The 17,181-nt window shown below is 36.6% G+C and overlaps 1 long non-coding RNA gene across 1 annotated transcript in view; it reads left to right on the top strand.

Moving 5' to 3' along the window:
• LOC138242222 (uncharacterized) overlaps nt 1-9,909 on the top strand; it is an 80,035-nt gene extending 70,126 nt beyond the window's left edge. Inside the window, exon 4 of the long non-coding RNA XR_011191475.1 lies at nt 9,860-9,909. This is a non-coding gene — a long non-coding RNA (uncharacterized lncRNA). The remainder of the gene's footprint in view (nt 1-9,859) is intronic.
• Nucleotides 9,910-17,181: the final 7,272 nt, after the last annotated feature.

The following is a 17,181-nucleotide window of genomic DNA, read 5'->3' as shown; positions in this document are numbered from 1 at the left end:
CTTGCAGATGCAGTGATATTTTACTAAACACATATGACATACATTAATTTATTATGTTGATTGCCCTTTGTAATCACCACAGGTCTTCTGTGAAAATCACAGGCAACACAAGTTATAATTGTGCAATGCTTGCCTTGTAGCATGTTGTAGATGCTGTCTTGTGGGTTGTCCCATTCCTTTAGTAGAGCCTAGGCAAGACTCTGTTACTGATCTCTGCACCCCAGAAGTCCTACAGTATGTCATCTCAGCTCAATGTTCCAAGGAGCTCAATGGAGCTGCCTTCGATGAACAGAATGAACATTGTCTTGCTGGAATATTGTCAGGTATGACTGAGCACACGGGCAAGGCAAGAAGTGAGGTCCCAGTATCTGACCAATGTAGTGCCATGGAGATCTATTGCAAAGAGACAAACCTGGCTAGACCCTCACACGTGGTCTCCAATTCACTCCATTAATCTTGGTGAGGTCGTGACATGTGGTCTCCCAGATTGTGGCCTATTATTAACAGACTGTGTTTGGCTGTAACGTCTTGCCAGGTTTGAAATTGCTGTCTGGGGTGTTCACAGCCAGTGATCAACAGTGCACTGACTTAGTCTAGGCTCTGACATGCCGATGACATGAAAGTATTTTTCTCTTAATAAGCGGCTCATATCGGTTCATTTCTGTGTTTTTCTTTCTTGATTTACACAGACCCTGATATTTAACAGATTGTTTCACAGTATTACCTATGCCCAATCAAATGTCTCACTAATGAGGTGATTTAATGCTTATGAAACAGTAAAAATCACTCGAGTGTATCACAACCAGTCATAAAAGATCAATTAATCAAAATAATGCCAAAACCATTTAATTAACATCCAGAATCTTTGTATTTTCTATCATGCCTGCATACATTCAGTAGTAAGGTCTTTTATATATTTATTCAGAATATTTTGTAATTAATTCTGTTAAGAAACATCAGCCATGCATATTTTTTCCTGGCACATGCTTCATGAACTTGCAGAACTTATTTTTTTCTTTAAAAATGCACTTTAGAGCCAAAATACCCAGACCACTTCAGCTTCTGCAGTATGAAATAACACAAGATAATGTTGCAATCAGAAGTACTTTTGTTCACTGTATAGCAAGGCAGGGGATCTTATCAGAGATTGATGTCTTCCTTATTGCCTCTCTAAGCCATATGGAGCTCTCACTCTTCTTTAAAGGTTTCAGGAAATTTAAATACTTGCACAAAATATGCATACCTACAAGAGAATGCATAGCTTTGCCTTAAAAATGCAGAGAAACCTACCTATTTTTAAGTGAACTGAATTCTAAACTAAAGCCAGGAAGTATGAAGCTTTCTCCCTGTAGACACATAAATCACCCCTGCTTCTTTCTGCAAGAGCTGTGGGGATGTCTGCTGTCCTTGGGGAGCTTTTTATTTTAGTCTTCATCTGAATAGAGAAAAGAGCACTGTAGGTATTACAGAGAATAGGTGACTGTCGGATTTAAATTATATCCTTGTGTCTGTGCATGGTATATATGCAACGTACTGTATCAAGAATTTTAAAACACTTGCACTGAAATTCAAGAGACATAGAGTGAACTTTAACAATCAACCCAGGAGTATAAAGTCAGGTTGTTAAAGTTTTATTTTCAGATATTAAAATAAATATTTTTTAATCTATTTTTGTCATTTCCCTTTATTTCAGCAGCTTTTTGAAATCAGCAAGTGTAATCGATTTTTTAAACATATTATATGCAAATTTAAAAGGATTTGTAATTCAAATTATACTCTCCTTGTCTTGCACACAGGCTCCACATGATCTAAGTTCCCAAATGCTCACATTTGGTGAAACATCACAAACATGTTTACCATCCACATTGCACAATGAAGAAACTCTTTCCATGCTTTGGAACATGGGACTTTTCAAGAAGTTTTTTGCAAATTAATCTCTCAGCACTTTCTCACATAATAGCTAAAACACAGCCACTAAACTGGCATGCTGCACAAATCCAGACAAGTTCGTTCACGGGTCAGTTCTTAAATGCAAAAGAGGCAAACCTGTTCTGTTCTCCCACTTGTTAAAAGAGCACTGGCTGGCTGCAGGTCAGTGATAACTGGTGAGGCAATTGCAGTCTGGCAAATGAGTACTACCCCCACACACCTAGAAATCTACATGAATCTAGCATCTAAATGTATTTCTGGTAGGAGTTTAAAAATCCTCTGCAATACATTTAGCTTGTGGACCAAGCAACATGTCTCTTGCTGTGTGGGCAAGCAATTAAATGTGACTGCTTCACAGTGATACATACTGTCCATGAAGCCTGTTTTGGGTGGTCTGTGCCTGGCCAGTACCTCCAGGTGGTGGTGTAAATTGGTGGACTAGTAGGTAACTCTTGTCCTTCTGGACTAGAAGTTTTCAATCAGACATGGTGAGAGGTGCAAAATCTTGGTCATTAAAAGTCTTTTGCCGCTGTTATAAAAGCTTGGTGAGTGCTCTGGTGTCCCAGCTAGGTTCCATTCTGGGCTTGTGCAATCTGGCTTCCCTGATGCTAATCCCTTAATTCAATTGGGAAAGCAATTTCTCATTTCTTCACATTAACTGCTGTGGATTGGGACTGCTGAAGCCTAATGTCTATGTGTCACTCAGGTGGGTGCAGCACCTTCCTGAAGGTTCTTGTGGGTCGCCTTTCTATATACAGTATAAAGCTCATTTGGATCCTTTGGGGTCAAAAGCACCATCAAAATACCGTTAATTGAGACGCGTTAATATATGCGTTAATTCAGACAGAGATCCTCATATTTGTATTTTTAATTTTGTATTGGGTTTTTTTTTTAAGTCCTCATAACTGCGTCCCCCCTCTCCATGAATCACTCTGTATCCCTACCCATTTCATTTTCTGGCTTCGCTGATGAGCTCTTGGCATTAGTAATATGTGTATGTAAAGTGCACAACGTCTATTTTTCCAGTGTGTCCTAGAGTCAGACTCTGAATTAACCCCACCATATCAGTCATGCCTTCATACTTCAAAGTTGCACAATCCACAGAAATGTTTCACTTGCTCTGCCAAGAAATGGATTACTAAACGCATATACACATCTACTGCTACATCTGTTCTCTTTCTTTTTCTTTTTCTTTTTCCCGTTTACAACCACTTTTGTGCAATATATGCCAGGGACCTGTGCAATACATTTATATTTATATTTATATTTATATCTATGGTTACATCTATATTTATATTCATACATGTGATACGATTTTCTGTGTACTGTTCTGTTTTAGTTTCCTCTTGTGTGTCCGGACTGTGAGTAACTCTTGTATTGTATTGTATGTATTGTACTATTAGTATATAATTCGTTACACTGTGGCTGTGTTGTGTGTGTTAAGCTGCTGTTGCACTGCAATTTCCCTCACGGGATCAATAAAGTATCTATCTATCTATTGTATGATATGGGGGATTCGCGTGTTCTTCGGAAACAGGAGGCGCAACCTGAGAATGAAAACTTCATTATATACAGAGAGCTCTCTCACACTTACCAGGTTTGTCACACCAAGCCTGTTTCTCCCACATGTATGTTTGTTTTAACAAGATTTGAATCCTCATCTTTTCTGTCTGCACTTTATATCTTCTTCATCCCTTATCAACTGTTCCCAGGTGAACAGCAACAATAATATATATATATGAATATAAAACAATATAAATAAACAATAAAAAGGAAACACCCGAAGAAGGCTCCACGGCCGAAACGTTGTGTTCTCTTTCTTCTTTGTTTCAGCATGGAATTACTTGTTCCTTTGCAGCCTACGCATGCTGATATAGCTACCCACCTGAATAAAAAGGAAATGTGCAATAATTGGAAAGATATAATATATGGAATGGTCACTTGATATTTTGAAAACAGCATTTATTTGTGTCTAGTGATGCCTTTTCCCATCTCTGGTTCAGATGCGTTACTGTAACAAAAGGACACCCTTTCTTCACGTAAAATTTGAATCAGAGACAGGGTTCAGAAAAAAGCTCATGATAAAGATGATCAAGTTGTTGACGTAATCATTTATCTAGGTTTTATTTAAATAATACCTAGCAACTTACCACTGGGAAACTAATGAACAAGCCAGTTGTATAGCAGCTGACGATTTGATTGTCTGGCCCAAGGGGAAACATAAACAGGGATTACAGCAGTTTCACTGGACATCAGCCAGCCTTTTTTACATAATCAGATAAGGCTAATTAAAACATTGTTAATCTGTTTTCGAAAGATGTGGTTGGCGTGTTGGTCTTATTCTCCATGGTAAAATGCCTTTTGAAACTGGGAGGACCTAACGCCCTAGTGGTTTTACTACTTTCTCCTACCACAAAACCTAAGGGAACTGTGAAAGATCCAAAATATTTCACTCAGTGCATTGTTTGAGATCAGATGAAACCACCAAATTTGAAAGACCGCAGCATAACACTGAAATGAGTAAAACAAAGATGGCACAGTCATACCCAGCTGTTAAGTTAAATAAAAGTGCATTTGTATTACAATCAATCTGCTTCTGACTCTTGTAACCACATATGTTTTGGACTGGGGTTTACCACAGGCTGTTCTTTTTAAATTGGCCCCAATTATTTGTTCATCAACAAGGTACATATGGCTATATATTGGTATTCGGTTAGAATGATACTGTAATATGTAGCATAGTGTTAAATAATAACAGAAAGATCCACAGCAGGAGTGGAGTTTTTAATGCCCTAGCTGAGTCCTTGAGCACTATGTTTCTGACACTCTATGTCATTATATTTAGTATCGACATGCAAACTGCACTAAAGCATGCATTCAGACCAGTAATCTTCAGCATATTATAGATAGCAGAACCAATCCTTTAATGTATCCTTCAGACGTGACAAGTTCCCATCAATTACTGTTCTCATGATTAATAAAAAAAACAACTTCTCTGACCCAAAGCTGACATTCAAAGGGGACTTAAAGGACCTGCTGTGTTTGCCCTTTTGTCAGTCAAGCCTCCTTGCCCACAGTGCCCTCAGAGCAACCAGCCCACATGCCACTTACCAAACTGGAAATCAGCTTCTATTGTTCATTTTGCACCACAGATACAGCAACTGTTACACGAGCAGTGAACCTTTACTGACGTGTCTCACTATCAAGGCTGCTCCGACACACTGCTAAGAAGCTGACAAGATACCGTATCTGACATCCAACAGCAATCCCCAACACAATCTCAAAGGTTCATCTGGCATCCTCTCTGCTGATACATTATTTTATTTTTTTGCATGACAAGTAGAGGAAATAACTTTAAATCTGTTTACTGAAATGTTGAACAATGGCTGTTGTGCTGCCCCATTAACTAAGTGAGTCAGAGCACTCCAGATAGGATCTACAATCGCAGCGTTCTATAGCAACATGATGAGACTGCTGACTGGGATAATTGACAATTACCTGGGTCAAATGGAGGGCTTGCAATACTTTGTTACCTCTACACAAGTCTATCCAAACAGGAGGAGAGACAGAGCAGTATGTTAAGGTACTGTTTCAACCTTAATTATTTCAACTTAGATCAGTAACTGTAAATGAGAGGAACAATATTAGAAGAGATCCTTCTCCTTGTGAACCCTTGAACTGAAATTTAGCTGCTGATAAATTAAACCCTCCTTTCTCAAAGTCAGACCTAAGGAAGGAAGGCAGACCAAGACACCTCTGTAATTAATTTCCATCCTTTAATGGAAGAAGCCTGATTTATAAAATTAATTGCTGCAATTTTATTTCCTCTTCAAGACTTCACTCTTATCAATGAATTAGCTTGCCCTGTGTGCTGTATGGCTTCTTTATGGTGTGTGTATCCTGTGAATTAGAACAAAATCGAGAGCAGTGTCACTTGCAATCTCAACTGCGGCTCAGGAGAAGAACAGACATGAGTCTGACTGACTTTGCTGTAGTCAGCTTGGCTTTCATTTGACGACATGTGGACATAATTACCATAAGAATAATAGAGAAGAAAAAGGTCACGTCGTATGTCACATGGCAATGTTGCACTGAAGTACAAAAAGCCACAGCCATGTGGACCCAGACACAATGGGCAGACAGTTGAGGATGAGAAAAGAGTTAATGCTCCCATTTCAGTCGCTCGTACTCAGAAATCAAGGATAAAATATTTATTTCCTTGAAAGTTACACTTTGATGCTATGCCATACAATCAGAGTGTACCAATCCCAAATGTACAACCTAATCTGCTGCTGATTAGTTTATGCTTATTATTTAGACATTTTGGTAAATTTTTGTTTAGCATGACATCCTCTACTTATGATGTGCTCAAGAAGAGCTGCCATATGTTAATATTTGGATTTTGTTTGCATACCAGACCTACCACTGGGCTTTCTTGCTTTCCAGGCATTTTTTTCCTTGTTGTTTTAGGACTGGATAGTTAGCAGAGCTAATATTAATCATCTCAAGAGTGCCAGTGGTGGAGCTGTAGAAAGTGCTGGTATGGGTGAATGATTGAACTGAATGTCTCAGACTAGGCAAACAGACCTGTATAAACAATGTTCATCCATTATCTTAGCCAGTATGGCCTCTGTGTAGAAATAATATTACCCACCTTATCAAAGAATGGGAAAAATAACATGGTTAAGGTAAATTCAGTAATGACATGCCTATTTAAAATATTTAACCATTTTCTAGAATATCTGTTAGCAGTATATAACTAATCTTTACAAAAACAGCTGCTGTAGGACTGCCTGGTTTAAAACAGACAATATGAAAATAGACTCCTCCTCCTTGTAGGAATTAAGCACAGAAATCTAATTGCACATTTAGTCATATTTTCACTCAATGACATCCTTGCAATAATTCTTAAACTGATGTATGGGGACCTCTGGGCTCCAAGGCACTTTTTAATATGGCAGCATTTTTTTCTGGAAAAAAATTGATTAATGTTGCAAACATTATCTCATCCTTTTTTTTTTTGCTGGGTCAAAGAAGAACCTAAAAGAAAGTGTCAATTATTAGGCACCTCAACTGTCCTTTTTTATTGAGGTGGTGCATTTCAGTTTCAAACTGCAAACAACTTGCAACAGATTATCTCTTTCACCTCATCTACTATCAACACCTGAGTGCAAAAACAAACCCATTCTTCAAGGGGCTGTTGAGAGGGGAAACAAAATAACATGCTGGACAAAGTTAAATATTTTTAGAGTGATTTGCATGAGGAGATTAGCCTGTGAAACAGGATAAAATGCGATGACCACTGACCCCTCTTTGGTTGAATTCTCGGTCAGTGCAACCTCAAATGGACACACCTCTGTGGGTGTTTTAGGATCAGGGTCTGGCTTAAAGTTAATTCAAGAAAAGAAAAGATCACTGAAAACAGAAAAAATAAATACTGCTATATTACCTCAGTATACCACAAGCATAAGAATGGCTGGTTCTTATGATTTCATAATTATTGAGTGCACTTAGAAATACCTTTATTTGAAGAGAATTCCTTTTAAATATACAAATGTAAACTGTACCTTGCAACCTTTTAAGTACTGTATTTCCTGAAATTTCTCTAGCATCTTTTGTTAATCTGTAACAAACCAGTGAAACAGTGGTGAGCTTTCCTCTTTTAAGTTATATTGAATGTACAACACAACAAAGAATGTGGAAATTTGCTCCAATGGAGGTCAGAGGAGGCTATAATGCAAAGTACTGACAGACGGTTCAGCCTTAGGTCTTCCAGATCAGTCTGGAATAAAAGATTTCACAAGTCTGGGGAAGAAAAGTATACCTGCTCTGGGGAAGAATCCTCTGCTCTGTAAAGTTTTTTTTTCTGAATTTGTGACATGAACCTAGACAATTGCTTATACCCTTAGCCGGTTGGAAATGTAGTTTACAAGCTTAGCAAGTAACATCTGTAAAAGAAAACTACAGATGGAGCTCACTTGCTTTGACATTTTATGTTTTCTAAAAATAAGAAACATAACAAAAAGCCTTGGAAACTTGTAACATATGGATCATAAGATAAAAAAAAAACAATGATGTCCTTTGATTTGATTTTCTATATTGTTTGATGCCCCTTAGATTTAATTATCTTAATTGTTGTCTGAAGCGTCAGTTTTCTATATTCAGAATATATAAAGAAACTGTTCATTGGTGAACTCTGAAAACCTATTACTTTTATACAAATGAAAATAAAATAGTTACGTATTCCTTTGTTTAATAATGAAAATAGTTTTTCATTTTCATCTTTTTTTGAAGCAAAATACATGCTGTGATTAATATTCTGAAGTGCTTAAGGAATTAAATTCCTCTGTTATACTTCTCCTTGGAAATAATGTGTCTCAGCAATTGCAGTGTCTTCCAAATGTAATTGGAGAACATTGTAACAATACATATTGCAGGTGTATACTATGCTTCTGAAGTCTTACAACTGAAAGAAAGAATGAATAGACATGAATTAAGGTGTAGCCCTATTTTAATGTCTCTTGACTTCAAGTCAGCCAATTACCAATGAAGCGGAAATGTGAAAACAGTTTGTAAAGATTAAACTACTCAAGAAAGACAATACACCCAAAGCCACTCCAGGAAAGCAAGTTTCAGAGGTTATTTTTTTTAAAATGACAAAAATGTTCCTTCACAGCGACTTTTGTGTTATATCCATCGAACTAATCCTTAATCTCCCGGGACAGCGTCTAAGGCTGGAAACCTGTTACCGCCCACAGTCCTGTCTTCTCTTAAGACATTTTATTCATGTTTCTATGGTAACATTAGCAAAGGGGCTCCATTTTTCCTACCACCTTACTGATAAAAAAATAAGCATTTGCTGATGATATGAGCTGTAGATCTTTGTGGATTTCTCAACATAACTAACCACCCATTAAAAAGAGTAGTAGTGGGAGCCAAACAACATATTCAATTTTAAATTTGATCAATTACATTTGTATTACTCACATTTCTGATGTGTCGATTTCTTGCTAGACAGTGATGAAGATATATACCTCTATGTTTGTGCATTACTCAGTTCAAATATATAAATATCATTACAGCAATTTGTGAAGTGCTTTAGTTGACAAATTAGCAGAAAAAAATAAAAAAACAAGCAAAAATTAATTCTCTAAAGTACATGAATTAATATGATCTATATAATCTAAAACCGTGACTTAATTCAGGACAAATACATAATTAATGACTGCAGTGCTGTCACTAACTTAGACTGATTTCGGGAGCTAAGCAAGGCTGGGTCTAATCAGCACTGGGAAACGAGACACTTAAGAAAGACTAGGCTGCTTCTAAAATGCTTTTAGAAAATAGTTCCTAAACGCTACATTCAGTCTCACAAAGAAAGATATATGAAAAATAGACTACCTTAAAAAACTTTTATTTTCATTTGCTAACTTTAATTGTTAACTTTAAATTAACATGTTATAAAAAATGTTCTAATTCAGAGTTTATTATTTTGCAATATACTAACCTGACACCTGAAGAAGGCTCCACGGGTGAAATGTTGTGTTTTCTTTCTTCTGTTTTCAGCATGGAATAAACCCATTACTTGCTCCTTTGCAGCCTACACATGTTGACGCAGCTACTCACCTGAACTACATTCACCTATAAAGTAGTCGTATATTCAATATAAATCATATTTTATGTTCATATATTTTGAAAATATATGTATATAAATAGATGTTTACAGCATCTAGTCATTCATATAAATTCCATATGTTAATACGGAAATATACTAAATGTAGTTCTTTTAGTATTGGTCCTTTAGAAGTTTAATTAGCCATCACAGGCTCATGGAAAGTAGATATTTCAAAATGTTATTTCTTCATTTAGGCTTAACTGTTGTAAACTAAAACACACCTTTTTGTCTCTTTTATGTCTGTCTTAAAAATAGAGAGACCTTGGAAATCCCAATGCTATAGAAAACTATCAGTTACAGGGTAAGCATTTATTTCTAATGTCTTTTTTGTGTCAATGTTGTCTTTCTCAGTTTAACATATGTACTTATATAACAAGATGTTCTACAACTTCTTACGGAGCATGACATTTGTTGCTACGGCCAGTAATTGAATATGCTGTAGAGTCACGGTAGTGACTCGAACCATCTCAGAATACAGATTGGAATGATAGTGGTGCTGTATACAGGACTAGACGTTTGATCAGATCTTGAAATATTGCCACAGCTGTTCTAAATGCAGAGTGGTCCACATTATTATGTTTCCAAACATTTCTAAGCACTTCAATATCTCATGAAAAAGAAAAGCACAAAATCTGTTAAGAGACATAGGAAACAAAGAGGCAGCCAAGTCAAAGAAAAGAATAACAACTTTTTCAACTACTGTAGTCTAGTGAGTATGTATAACAACTTTTTCAACTACTGTAGTCTAGTGAGTATGTATAACAACTTTTTCAACTACTGTAGTCTAGTGAGTATGTATAACAACTTTTTCAACTACTGTAGTCTAGTGGGTATGTTTGTATTTTGTGACAGCATAGGGAAACCAGGTCGGTGCCAATAAGTTTTATAAAGTAATTACTAAAATCAGGGTGGCATGGTGGCACAGTGGTTAGTATTGATGCCCTGCAGTGCTGGAGTGGTGTGTTCAGTTCCAGACTTTGTGTGCTCTCTGTATGTTCTCCCCTCATTTGTGTGGCTTTCCTTTGGGTGCTCCAGTTTTCTCCCACAGTCTAAAGACATACTGGCAGGCAAATTGGCTTCTGGGAAATCTGGTTCTGGTGCGAGTGAGTGCGTGTCTGCTGGTGCCTTGCTATGGACTGGCGTTCTACTGAGGATGTACCCTGCCCTGCATCTGTTGCTTGCCGGGACAGGCTCCTGCTCCCCTGCAAGGCTAAATTAGGCATTCCAAAAACAAACAAACAGAAACACAAAGAAAGACGTATTCAGAAATAATCAGCCTTGTGTTGTAAGTGGACCAGTAGGTGACACTCTTCCCCATGGAGCAGAATTTCCAAACTCTTGCCCCACATGTTAAAGCAAGGGACTGACCACTTGGTCATTAAGGAATCAATGGCACTATTCATGCTACAATATGATCTACCTATATTTCCTTTGGTAGAACTCAATATATATTACACAATTTCTCTTTTCTCCATCTGGAGCGGCATTTCAGTGTGTCTCCCCACTATGCAAAGCATTGTGGGATATTTTATTATTGTTGTTGCTAGTTGAAATGTACAGCTATGCCTGCTTTATTTGCCTTATTCATGTCCATGCCTTGAGGGGGTTTTGACCTAAAAGATTTTCCAGCTCTAATACCTCCTTATCAATGCTCAGACTAAAGAATTAAGCCACCTGTGACAGTAATTAGTAGGCCAACATTCCTATTCCCTCAGTTATAAAATATTCAGAAAAAGGGATATATTTAAAGCATGCGGATTATGAACTCAAAAATGTGCTGCTTAAGTTATCTTACAAAAACACTGAATGAAACTGCCAGTCTAATGGTATTATGACAATCTGGGCTGTAAATTGCAAATTCTCTTTTCAGCCAGTCTTAACGAGTGGAATGTTGCTCTTAGATGGATACACTTTCTCTAACAAAAGGACACAAAGATTCTGGGGTTGCAGTTGTAGGATTAATGTGATTTGAAGTGGTGTGCTTCTTATAAGGCTCTAATTAGGTTTCAATTAAAGTTGGAAACATTAAACATCCATTTTAATTATTCTCTATTTTCACTTTTGTTCTTGAAATGTCTAGTCCTGCTTTTTGTATTTGATATTTTTGTCTTGCATCTTTGTCATGATTGTGTTTCTTGTGCTATTATGTGAAGGTTTTCTAATGTGGCTGGATGTGGTAGCCAAGGCTATAGAATCCCATGTGGAGAGTCACAGGCTAATGTCCTGACTACAGATGCTGCTGTTGTATTTGTGAGCAAGGTACTTGATCAACTTGGTCAACCTGGATCATCAGTTTCTCCAGCATACTCAGATCTAAAACAGGACACAAACTGTGCAATGGAAAAATCTATCAGAGCAAAGTCAATTTTCATTTTACATAATGCTACAAAGCCCAGGTTAAGCTCCATCCTGATGAGAGACTTCACCTAATTACAACTGCATTCAGTTCATTAAGTTTCATCCATTTCTGCAATGTGGTGAGTATCCTTAAGCTTACAGGATACACAGGAGAGTAGTGCAGTGTAGTGTGTAAATCTCTAGCCTCATAATAGGTTGGATGTAGGTTCAGCTCCATACTGCAGACAGGCTGTGGCTCCTAGGATCAGGAAGTTTACCCCAGTTTCTCCAGTTGAACCAGGAGTGTAAATGAGGACCAGCAATGTTTGGGTTAATCTCTGTGATGTACTGGCATCCCTACCAGGGGGGACGTATGTGCTCTCTCATCCCTTAACACCATGGAAACCAAAATAAAGACTGGCCTGACCAGCCAATGTGGCTCGGATGTGGAATTTACTTAACAGATAAGCGCGTACTTTAAACTGTCATAGCCTGTCTTTTCGGCAGTGGGCAGAATCTTATGTAAGCGCCACAGTCACATTAAAGTTTCTCTTCTTTTGATACGAGCATGTCTTAAAAGAGAGACTATGAGAATGACAGTGATATGTTATATGCCTTGAACGTGCCAGGCACGAAAAAGGGTTACAGACTTTTAGCTTTTGATGACAAAAGCAATTTCCCCAGTCCACATAATGAGAAAGCCCATGCGTGGGTCTGTCTACCATTAAATCACTAAATCTGTGGCAGTGAACATTCGTTTGTCACAAGATTGGCACTTGTTTCTTTCCTTAAGTACCTGTGTGAAAGAATGCTAGAGCTTGAAACGTTTAATTTCCAAGCCTAAGCCATGAAGTCCCAATACAGATATTGTATAGCAATGTCAGTCTCCTCCGCTGTGACCTGTCAAGGAGTCTCCAGGAGAACCATTTTGCTGCTCTCTGTTCTGTCTCCAGCAGGACATTTCCATCATACACACCATTAAGCCTATGGGGTTTCAAAACACAGGCTGATGAATGAAAGTCTGTTGATGACTGTAGCATGGTGCATTGCATTATTTAAACAGTTCTGGCACTGGCATAGAATTCCTGTACTGCATTTTTCATATTATTTTTCCCTCTCTTAAATGACTTGTTTTTTGTTAATCCTCCAGTGTTTGTACAACTGAGCCATAAATACACTGATAATTGATCATGACAAGCTCAAAGTCCATTTATTTTTGTTGGTGATGGTAAAGTAAATGATAAGGGTAAAACAACTTTACAGATGACACTAATATTACAGATTTGTAAATATGAACATGTGAATCTTCAGTAACTTTTTTCAACAGAATACAATCTTTTTGCTATTGTATTGTATAAAGTATTGCTAATACTTTGTAATGTGTGCATTCTGGAGAAACAGCACAGAAGTTTTCATTTTCTTTTTTTAAGTTGCCTGAAATCTTGTTTGGCTACAAGTACCATAAGTGTGATTATGAAATTGCATTTTATCAAAGACTTCAACAATCAGCATTTATCGGTGTGGAAATGAATGCAGGAAACAGATGTTTGCTGATTAAATGTGTGAATGGTGCCAATATAGCCACATTTATTTGCTTTGTAGCAATGGTTTTCTAATTGGAGCAGCTATTTAAACTGTGTGGTTAATTTCTTTTTGTATTTATGAATTTATTTATTTTAATTACGCTTGATTGTGACAATCAAAGATTCAGTATATAGGCAAGCCATAATATAAGTGAAAGCCACTGCCAAGTTGGAGAACCGCTGTGATTGTGTTTCCACTATACAGTGGAGTAGGGGGATTGCTCTGGTGGTTTAAATATAGCAGGACCATATTTGTTACAGGACTAAGCCACAGGCTAATGTTTAGCATTCGTAATCAAGAAATGAGTTGTGGGCTTGCGATTACTTTTTTTTTCTGTTAACCCTAAACAGTTCCTTCCTGTTACACAAATTCTCTTTTTCAGGACTAGAACTTTGTGTTTTTTCAAGGCACAAACACATCATTAATTGTAGCTTCTAAGAATATTTTTTAGCTGTAATACCGTAGTACAATACCTATAAGCAAATACATGATCTACATGGGCTGAATTATTTCAAATCAGTGCCACTCTCTATGATAATTCTATGATTATTTGCAACATGTCAAGGATGAGGTACAAAGCCAAGGACAACAAAGCCATGCAAATAATCTTCCTCTTCATGATTGAGTGCAGCACCTGTGAGTTCTCTGTACTGCCTTTCGAGTGTGTGAGGATAATGATGGTCGTATACAAGTCATTTGAATCAGGATGACTGGCTGGTTCTTGGCTTAACCACTACAAACTAGAATCCATCTTTAATGGCAGGAGTATTATGGAATAGCAGAGACACACCTGGCTTATATCAATGTCCTGAAACCCCAGCCAAAGTTTTTGCTGCTGCTCCCAATTCTTCCAGTGTTCCCAAATTTACTGATCAGGTACTAAAACACTGCAGTAGTCAGTAATCTTGATCACCAGTGGGGGCTCCAGCCTTGTCATTTATGAAGGTGCTTAACCTTTATCATTTATTTAGGAAAATCAGGGATGTTATTTATAGACTCTTTGCTAAATTATATGAACTTTCAAGACTGAAACATTGCAAATGTAATTTCAATTCAAAGAGGTCTAAAACTGAACCAGGAAACCATAGTACAAGTGTTATTATCAAATCTATTGAGATATTCATAAACCCAGACTAGAATAACACTTACAAAATAATGACATTCTGAGAAACAGCAAGCATGGATTTAGAAATGCAAAGTCTTGTTTAACTAGACTAGTTATTAGAATTCTTCAAACATCCAAACATGCACAACATGATAACATGTCCACAAAGTTTTTGAAAGTTCCTTCAGATGAAGTCCATCCTCAATTTAAAAGGCGTAAAAATCCAAGGGTGTTTTCACAATCAAGAATCAGTCAGCGGGAAACAGCATGACATAGGGATATAACCCTTAACTGAGCAGATGTAAGCAGTGGTGTACCACAGGGATCTGTTTTAGGTATATTGCTCTTCCTGTTCCATATTAACGATTTAGATTCTGGTATAGTTACAAACCAGTTAAATTTGCAGATAATCAAAAAATAGGGGGAGTGTCAAACACAGAAACTTTTGTCCTCATCAAGACAGTGTGAGAAAACAATAAAAAATGCTTGACTTTATAACAAAAAGAACTTATGTTTAAGCTTTTCATCACACCAGTAAGAAATAGTGCTAGTTTTAGAAACCATTCTAAAGACAAGGATGTTGTAGCCTTGGAAAGAGTTCAAAGAAGAACAAAAAGACTGATAACAGGGGATTGTCATTTACAGTATAAACAAGTTAAAGGAGCTAAATCCAGAGAACTGGACGATTATATTCCAAGCATTTAAATTCCTAAGGGGCATAGACAAAGTAAACCTACTGGATATTCAGTAGTGAACAAAGACTCAGGATTCCAATTGGAAACTAATTATATAATAGGAAACACTTCCTTATTCAAAGAAATATGGGTGACAAGACAGGACCTACGCTCTGGACTCCAGGAAATGCCTGGATGAAAGTTAAATTCACTGAGCTACTAGCCCACCAGATAATACAAAGAACCGTATCGTTTCTTCTTGTTTACAACCTTTTTTATGTTCTTGATCATAATGTTCTTAATCTATTGTTTTAGTGTGTGAGAAAATGGATGGAGATTGCATCATGGTGTAGGTGTGGCAGAACAGGAGAAAAAAACTTGTTTATGAATGCATGTGTGTACACGCATCTTTACATGCGAGTATTTAAAGATTGTAACATACAGTATAGAGAGGACACGCAATATTAGCACACACAATAGGAATACTGTGTTTAAAAGTGCACAGGACATTAATTTTGCGAACCTAAAAATGACATAACTGATCCTGAAATAAAAATGGAAATGAAGGTAATCTGCATCAAAGATCAATCTGAAACAGGACTGAGCAATTTATGTGAATAGTTTCGTTTGAAAGGATTTTTTTTTACTCCTTGTGATTTATATGACTTTTTTTTTAAATTCAGTAGAAGAGGTGTAAATTGAAGGTCTGTTGGATTGAGAAGATCACTCGCTTCATCATGAAAAACATCTAATGTATATAATTTAAATCAATCTGATGTGCTATTTTAATAGGTTTCTTAATATAGGAGAGATATCTTAAGAAATAGTCTTAAATTCTTTGTGGTTTAAGCAGAAACTAATTTGCTTTTACTGTTCTCTCATCCTGTAATCTCTGAAATGTCAGAAATGTTAAGAGTTTTCTTGCTGAAAAACACTTTTCATATGTAAACTGTACTTGTACCAGTTTTATTTTCAGTGTAATCAATGAATTATGCACAATGTCAATTTTACATTTTCAATACATAGTCCTTGCAGATATATGTAGTATAACATACTTTGTGAGTACCTATTTATTTCCAAGCATTTACAGACTATTGCATTTATAATGCAAATATGTATATACAATTGTGCCTTGAGAGTCAACATACCTACTTTATTCATTCTACAAGAGAAGTATGATTAGTTACATTTATATATGTAATTGCTGTTACTGCATCTTTCTCTATCATACTGAGTCTGTGCCATAAAATCTTTGTGAAATGTAAAGCACACATTTTAGATAACAAATGGAAGTGTTCAGTGTCTACAAACTGGTAAAAAGAGATCTTGTATTATGGGTAAGGAAATACATAAACATATTAGTTAATTAACTTAATCTTGAAGTAAAGTTTGTTTTGTTGGGGAAATGACATGAAATGTAAGTATTACTGAGGAAATATACATCTTGATGTGCTGGGCAAATAAACCTGCACATATAGTAAATAAGCTACCTGGAATGTTTGAAAGGCACAGAAATCATTGTTCCTTCTTGATCATACACATAAATCACAAAATTGAGTAACATTACTGGTATTGATTTGCCTTCACAGAAAATTATAAGGGTGTGCCAATGTAATTACATCAGCACATTGCTCCTAGCTACAACACAGAACTCACAGACAAAAGCTGCTTTTCAGGCACAATATTGTTAAGTAATAAAAAATGTATTCAAGTAAAATTATTGTTCACACCAGAGCACATAATTCATATTGTTTACTCAAGAATCTATACATTTTATGAATAAATATTCCTCCTGTGCTTGTCAAGGGAACAGATTTTAATAAAGCAAAACTCTGAGCATTTCACATTTGCTGGGATAAAAAAACATAGGCACGTGC

This window comes from Lepisosteus oculatus, chromosome 13, assembly GCF_040954835.1.
Source record: "Lepisosteus oculatus isolate fLepOcu1 chromosome 13, fLepOcu1.hap2, whole genome shotgun sequence".
NCBI classification, from domain to species: domain Eukaryota; kingdom Metazoa; phylum Chordata; class Actinopteri; order Semionotiformes; family Lepisosteidae; genus Lepisosteus; species Lepisosteus oculatus.
Note: the sequence above shows the minus strand (reverse complement) of the source record. Positions and strands in the feature narration are given on the sequence as shown.